Source organism: Gossypium arboreum, chromosome 7 (assembly GCF_025698485.1).
Source record: "Gossypium arboreum isolate Shixiya-1 chromosome 7, ASM2569848v2, whole genome shotgun sequence".
NCBI classification, from domain to species: domain Eukaryota; kingdom Viridiplantae; phylum Streptophyta; class Magnoliopsida; order Malvales; family Malvaceae; genus Gossypium; species Gossypium arboreum.
In genome coordinates, this window is record NC_069076.1 from 46046792 (window position 1) to 46055408 (window position 8617).

Here is an 8617-nt window from a genome sequence, read left to right on the forward strand (position 1 = left end):
TTACATCAATCGAAAACTATTTAAGAATAACATGAGCTTCTTCTCAAATATGAATTTAACTGTTCAAGCTCAATTATCATAGAACTAAATAATAATAACTATATATGTTTTTTTAGCACAATAAGAAATAAATCAGTAAATAAAATAAAATAGCATAGTTAGGCAACTAACCAAATCAAATCTCGATAAAAAGGGAGTCAATAAAATGAGGAAAATTCTTAACGAATCAAAAGAGTTAGTTATGGGTTAACATGAATGGTAAATCAATAAATGGTGTATTAGGTCCAACGGGGTTCACTAAGGGTTAATTATGAAGGTAGGCTTTTAATGGGATAAGTGGGTTAAAACCTAAGTGTCTTTATCACCTCAGTATATCAAATCAAATGTGTGGTCTCAACATGCATAATTGAAGCAAGTTCTAGAATTAGAAATCAATATTGACACACTCATAACCAATAATAAAAATAAGCAAGAAAATTATATGCTCTAAAGGCTCAAAATCTCACACAAATCATGATTTTTTATGTCAATCTTGCAAATCTCAAACTTCACGGTAATACCCTAATTCAGGGAAACAACCTAAAAAAAAATTTAATTCTGAAAATAGACTCATCATGCTTGATTCTCTCATGTCTTAAAGTTTAAACAATCAATGTACAAATACCTATGAGTTAAAACACATCAATAAAAATCATAAATTAATAAAAAATTATTCTAATAGAAGTATGAGAAAATTAGTTAAACACAAGTCATAGTTCATGGATTTTCTAATAATTATATAAATAATCTCCCCACACTTAAGATGTACATTGTCCTCAATGTATAAACATATATAATCACAGTATAACCAGAATATCATAAGAGAGGGAGAAAACTAAAACTGCCCTAAACAGTGGATGAAATCCCCAAAATAGTGAAAAGCAGAATTGTAGACAAATCTAGAAGTAGTGCGTGATTCCGAGTAAACTATTAAGAAAATAAACACAAATAGTGAAGAAGATTAAAGGGTTACTAACCTTATTAGAAACAACCCTAATAAATAAAAGTATAGTTCAAAAGATAAAAACAAAATAGGTTTAAGAAAATAAAAATGAACATAAAAATAAAAATAAAAATAAAAATACAAAAAAATAAAAGAAAACTAATGGACTCAATGGTCCTCATCATCAGGCACATCAGTGCCTTTAGTCATCAGCGTTAAAGAGGAGATATGGAGATGCTGACATATCTGCTATAGTGTCGTGTCAATACTGTTAAACATCTGAACACAGTATTGCTCAAAGCGAGTGAAACGCTCGGGGAGGTCTGCTAAAGTAGTAGCAGAAGGAATATGGCAGTGACTCGAAGGTGGAAGCTGTGGTGGATCCTCATGATGGAGAGGAACATCATCAGTGAAGTCCTTGGGTTCATTTTCAGCATCAAAATTAAATAATCTATTCTGAAAAGGATCCATTCCATGACGCCACTAGATCATCCTCATATGAATCATGCTCAAGATTCCTTGTGGGGACATCTGGCTAACAAGTGTAAGTGTGGAGGACTGCTCCGATGTGTCGAGGAAACCAAAGTGTGAAGCGTGGTGAGTCACATAAGGGCCTAAACAGATGGGGCCCTTCCTGTGGCAATCAGTTTGATAGTGGAAGGCTAAGGCGATGAAGTACACCAAGTCAAAGATATGCCTGGTGGTCATGCTCCATAGAAAATAGGCGTCATGAGTACTAACAACACCGGTGCTCTCCCTCTTACAGGTCAGAGTGTGAGCTAAAAATACATAAAGGTACCGTAAGGCTAGAGGAAGAGAGGTCGCTTTCGAGTGACTCGCATCATAAAGTGTCTGGCTCGCTGTAAGCTCTATCCAACAACGTGATGGGGTATAATAGATGTGCCGATGTAGATGGAGGAAGTTCTCGACACTCATGAACTCCTCAGTGTAAAGTCCCATAGCAGCACTGAACTCGGGGACACTCATCTGGCGCATCAAACTACCAAGTTGAAAAGTGATGGTGCTTGGCTTATCATGAGTCGTCATGACCTGCTGTAGAAGAAATGTTGCGCAAAACTCCAAAGTAAGCTCCATGTAGCTGGGCTTGATGATGGGGAAGAATCTATCCTACGGAGCTGTGGCAATAAAGGCGCGAGCATCATCAGTTAGTCAAACCTGCTCCAACGTAGCCCAATCAATCCATCGGCCTAGGCTGAGTGGGATCTGTTTAAGTAATTGAAATAGATCCTCTTGGGGGCCCGCAGAAAATCAAAGATGAGGGTGGTGGGCCTCGACGGAAGGCTCGAGGAGGAAGTTACACCAAGGGTCTTTCGCTTTTTTAAAGCGGGGATGACAAATTTCACGTGTGTTCGTCATAATGAATCTACAAGAAAAGAGAATTAAAACACGCTTAATATGCCATTATTATTATTATAGGAATCGTCATAATAGATTAGTGCAATCAAGAACAAAACGACAATGGAATCTAACGAAATCCCAAAGATCTATCGTACTACTAAATACTTGAATCCAAATGAAAGGTAGAAACTAGATAATAAGAATAAAAATAGTCATCATAGAATGAACCTAAGCATGAGCATAACAGAATAAGAAGACTAGAACAATAATAGAGCTAAAAAGTAAACGTCGCAGGAGTAATAATGCTAAGTCAGCACAAAAACAGACTAAAGAGAAAACAACTAAAGAGAATAACTAAGAATAATAATAATAGTCAAGATTGAAATGAATAATAATAATCAAAATAAAAATAAAGATAAAGAAATAAAACGAAAATAAGATAAAATAAAATAAAATAAAAAAAATAAAATAGGGAAAAAGGGAGACCGACGGTGATGGTGATGGTACGCATGGTGGTTAATAGGCGTGGGTAGGTGGTCGTTGGTGGTTTGAGGGTAAAAAAATAAGGACAGGGCTTGGGTGGTTAAGGTGTGAGGAGGTGGGGGTTTGGTTGGGTGTGCTTGGGGGCTGGTGTTGAGAGGGAAAGGGGAAAAGAAGGGAGAATAGAAAAGGAAGAGAGAGATGAGAGGGGAGAGACCAAGGGAGGGGGTTTTGTATGGTGGCTGGTCGGGGTTGGGGAAGAGGGAGGTCAAAGGAGAGATGGGGGTTGTGAGGGGCTACTCATGTGTAGGTCACAAAGAGGCTACTGTACGACGGGGTGAGGGGAAGAGTGGATGTGACAATTGGTTGTCGGTGGAAGGAACACCGGTCGGAAAAAGGGGTGGTTGGAGGGAGCGACGGCTAGGGTTGAGGGGTTTGGGGAAGAAGATAAAGTAAAAAGCATATTAGGGTTTAGGGGTTAAAGGGGGGACACGATCGTGTAAGGCCCCGTGTCGGGCCACACAGCCGTGTCGTACGCCCATGTGGCTCTACCTATCTCGTGTGCATTTTAATAATATAAGCCTAGTCTTCACATAGCCTCAGACACGCGCGTGTGTCCAGGCCGTGTGGTACACACAGTCATGTTGTATGGCCATGTGCAACCTCCTTCGCTTCTCCTACGCCTGTGTGAACTCCTACAGGCCCGTGTGGCTCAGTCGTATCTCGTACGGCCATGTGCCTTGCTGTGTAACTCGCTAACTTGTTATTGAATTGAAAAATTTAGCTCCAGGTTTCACACGGTCGTGTCACCACTTGTGTAGACTATTTTAGGCTATGTCTTTGTCAATTTTAGAAAAATTAAGTTCCAAGATCCATACGGCCAAGGATACCCCCTGTGTCCAGGTCGTGTGGGTTATACGACCATGTCGCCCATCCATGTAACTCACTGTTGATTTCTTTAAAATTTTAAAACTAAGTCTTAAGATTCCACACCGCCAAGGACATGCTCGCGTGTCCAAGCCGTGTAGGTGAAAAAAACATTTTTTTACTTTTGATAATTAATTAATTTTTAAAAGTCTCATAAGATAAAATTAAGAAAATTAATAGTTTTAATACTCGGGTTGCCCCTTGAGAAGTGCTTATTTAAAGTCTAAGCTTGACTTACCTCGTATTCGCACGGTTCACGGTGGTTCACGAAGTTGAAACTCCTCTTTCTCACGTCAATTCTATTATTAAAATAAGGTTTGAGTCGAGTAATATTTACCTTGAAAGTGTCAAATTCAAAATGCGTTACCTCGATGTACCGTATGGGAAGACATTCAGTCCCGTAAAAAGAGTTGCTCTATTTGCATTAAGCTCTGAAATGGCAATTCGACGATCTATTTTATCTAACATTACCTAGTCCCCAACCTTAAATTGGTTTGTTCCATTCTTATGCTCGTCATGGTGTCGCTTTGGTTCTATATTGTGTATCCTCAGTTTCTCCTTGACATGTGGCCGCCAATCATCTAGTTCATTGATCTATAGCATTCGTTCTTCATGAGTCGTTCTATTTCCGTCACATGAACTGGAATGTGGCTCCATTACATTTTTTTGAAGGGTTTTGTAACACCCCAAACCCGGCCTAGAAGTTTGGCTCGAATCTGGCATGTCACATTGAAGTGTTTTTTGAAAACCATGTTTCCATTAAAAACCCTTCTTAATAATTAAAAACTTATACCTTTTTTAAACCTTGTTAGAAACCTCAGCTGAATAACATTTTTAACAACTTTGTGAAAATCTTGGCAGTTGCGAAAGCTTGATTTAAAAACAATTGCGGATACGTGATGTTTTGAACAACAGTAGTTGCTTTGGAAAACCGTGTTCTAATACTAGCAATTATAAGAACAATAAGTAAAATTTCAAATTTGAAATCCAGAAAATTACAACGGCTTTACTACAACCCACATAAAACATTTAAAAGTAATAATCAAAACTATAAAATAAACAGTGTGTGTGGCTTCCTCCGAGCCCCTCGTAGCTCCGATCCATCTAAGGCTGGAAATTACCTAAAAGGTTAATAAATAGGGTGAGTTTAGGAAAACTCAGTGTGAAATACCCCTACTATAAAAAGGAACAGACAGTCATATAAAAGAATTAAAAGTCTGGCCCCAGCCTTACGTACAGTTTCAATATCAATTGGGCCTTAGCCCACTATAACAGACAGTACTAGATGGGCTTTAACCCATTACAGAATAAGAAACATTATCAGAACAAGAATCAGAATCAAAATCGAATCGTGTGACGAATCGAATCGAGAATCAAAATCGAATCGAGATCGTAATGAGAATCAAAATCAGAATGTGAATGCAATCCCAACCCAATCCAACCGTATACACTCCCATACCAACCTTACACCATGTGGGGAGACTACTCGACCCACCCAACCGCTACACGCCACAGAAATATGCAGCATGGTCGCAGAGCGAATAATGTGACAGAGTCACCAGAACAGATAATCGTGGCAGAGCCACCAGAACAGATATATATGGCAGAGCCACCAGATCAGATAATTATGGCATAGCCACCAGGACAGATATATATATATATATATATATATATATGTGGCGAAGCCACCAGATTGCAGCGAGGCTGCCAGAACGCTTCCTCCATCAATATAACCCATATCTCATGCAACAGATATACATGTCATCGCATACAACATACAGAAACAGAATATCATGTCCATATTTGAATCAAACAATTACAGTCAAGTCATTTATATCACCAACATATATTCACAATCAAATCCGTCAACCACACAGTCCAAGTCAGTCATTTGCCCACAAGGGCAAAACAGTCATTTAACACCCTAGGGGTAAAATGGTAATTTTACCCCACAAGGGTATCTCGGTAATTCTACCCTACAGGGGTATTTTAGTAATTCTACCCTATAGGGGTATTTCTGTATTTCTACCCTACAAGGGTGTTTCGGTAATTCTACCCTACATGGGTATTTTAGTAATTCTACCCTACAGGGGTATTTCGGTATTTCTACCCTATAGGGGTATTTCAGTATTTCTATCCTACAGGGGTATTTCGATATTTCTACCCTACAAGGGTATTTCGGTAATTCTACCCTATAGGGGTATTTTAGTAATTCTACCCTACAAGGGTATTTCGGTATTTCTACCCTACAAGAGTATTTCGGTATTTCTACCCTACAAGGGTATTTCGGTAATTCTACCCTACAGGGGTATTTCAATAATTTTGTAAATCGAGGGTAAAACGGTAATTCTATAAATCAATGGTACTCTGGTAATTTTACAAGTCGAGGGTATTTCAATAATTTTACAAATTAGGGGTATTTTGATAATTTTACAAACCAGGAGTATTTTGGTAATTTTACAAATTAGGGGTATTTTGATAATTTTACAAACCAGGGGTATTTTGGTAATTTTACAAACCAGGGGTATTTTGGTGATTTTATAAACCAAGGGTATTCTAGTAATTTTACAAACCAGGGGTATTTTGGTAATTTTGTAAACCAAGGGTATTTTGGTAATTTCGTAAACTAAAGTATTCTAAACAGGGATAACAATACGAATGGGCCTAAAGCCCTTTCTCGGCCCAAATGGGCCCACATGCTCGTGTGGCCCTTTTAGCCCAAATCTAGCCACAGATATGAGATTCACCTAGCCTAGTCCAATATTTACTACATAATTAAGCAACTTATCCAATTGGGCTCGTAGGCCCATTGGGCCCACATGGCCCCTTCCGCCCATCGTGGCCCGAAATAGCCATCCTACAGCTAGAGTAGTGAGAAATACACACCTGATTGGAGACTGGAGTTAATCTACGCTCCGAGCACTCTTAGCCGGCGCCCAACCCAACCGAGCACACCACAAAGCGAAAGGGATCAGCCAAGAAGGGTACCTTTACTCTCCTCATGGTTCTCTTTATTTAAAGCCAGCTTCGCATCCACTTTTATGTTAGCTTCCCGATGTGGGATCCCTCCATCATCAGAGTTTAAATTCAACACCAACTCTTGCCGCCCCCTGTTAGCAAAATAAATGCTCTTTGCTTGCCATGGGATTCGAACCCATGCCTCCCCTTAAATGCTTCACACGCTACTTGCCACTAAGCCACAAGGCTTTTTGTGTCACAATTTCTCCAACAATATTCTTAAGGCCTACCTACTACACCCAGGGTTTGATTCACCTTAAACCAAAATTTTTGCTACAGTCCAGGTTTGAACCCAAGACTTCTCCAACACTTCTCAGCACACTTAACCACTAATACAAGCCTTTAACTACGAAATTTTCACGCACAACAGAATATTATAAGCTACCTTCAACCGCTCCCATGCTCAAGGCCCAAAACTTCTAGGCCCAAATTCAGGGTGTTACAGGTTTCTTGCAAAGAAGTTTGATCCATAATGTTATTTATATTAACAGAACTTGTATATCCATAATGTTATTTATATTAATAGAACTTGTATAATCATTTCTATCATTAGATGCATTAACAGAATCACGAGCTTGGAGTGTAGTTGTGTCATCACCTACACGAAGTATTCGTTCACCTTACCAACATCAATAATAGTTTTGACAGTTGCTAAAAAGGGTCATCCTAAAATTAAAGGTACACCACTATCCTCATCCATGTCTAAAACAACAAAATCAACTGGGAATATGAATTTATCAATTTTAACGAGAATATCAATTTTAATGAGAACATCTTCAATAATACCCTTAGGAAATCTAATTATTCTATCTGCTAATTGAATACTCATCCTAGTTTGTTTGGGTTTCCCAAGACCTAGTTGCTTAAACATTTTATAGGGCATGACATTAATACTTTCCCCTAAATCAGCCAAAGTATTATTAACATTTAAACTTCCAATTAAATAAGGAACAGTAAAAATTTCTGGATCTTTCAATTTATTAGGTAGTTTATTTTGCAGAATGGTTGAGCACATTACATTTAGCTCCATGTATGATGAATCATCTAACTTCAGTTTGTTTTCCAATAGCTCATTTAAAAATTTAACTGAATTGCGCATCTGCGAAAGTTCTTCAATAAACGGTAAGTTGATATGTAACATTTTCAAAATTTTAAGAAATTTACCAATTTGTTCATTTGTGTGGTCTTTCTTTGTCGCGTTGAGATATGGCACACAAGGTTTATATTCTTTACCGATCGATTTTTCCTCATTCTGGCTTACCTCAACCTTACATTTACTTACCACACTTTCTTGCCTTGGTTCTAGTTCAGATTCAACTAACCCTTCCTCATCTCGCACCGTAATTGCATGAAGTTGCTCCTTTGGGTTAGTTTCGGTGTTGCTAGGCAAGTTACCTTGTGGTCATTTTGAAATCAACTTTGCAAGTTGACCGATTTGATTTTCAAGTCCTTGAATCAATGCTTGTTGATTTTTAAGTGTGGTTTTGGTGTTTTGGAAATGGGTTCCTGGCATCGAAATAAACTTCATCAGTATCTCTTCAAGGTTCGGATTTTTCTCTTGTTGGTATGGTTGTTGTTGAAAGCGTGGAGGGGGTTGTGGTCTTTGGTTTCCTTGACCACCCTAAGAGAAATTGGAATGGTTCCTCCAACCTGCATTATAAGTGTTACTATAAGGATTATTCTGAGACCTAGAATTATTACATATATAGTTGACTTGTTCATTCTATGTGCTAGGACCATGGGGTAAATATTCTGGATTGTTGAGTCCTCCTCCATTTGCATCGCATTGCATCACCAGATGTACCTGCGTAGAACCATATAAACCATCAATTTTCTTACTTAAATGTTTTA

General features: G+C 38.4%; 1 long non-coding RNA gene across 1 annotated transcript; it reads right to left on the reverse strand.

The window, feature by feature from the left end:
- Positions 1–4666: 4666 nt before the first annotated feature.
- LOC128295155 (uncharacterized) lies at positions 4667–6737 on the reverse strand. The gene is made up of 2 exons (XR_008285477.1): positions 6635–6737; positions 4667–4869 (listed from the first exon to the last, which is right to left on the reverse strand). It is a non-coding gene; the product is annotated as an uncharacterized LOC128295155 (long non-coding RNA).
- Positions 6738–8617: the final 1880 nt, after the last annotated feature.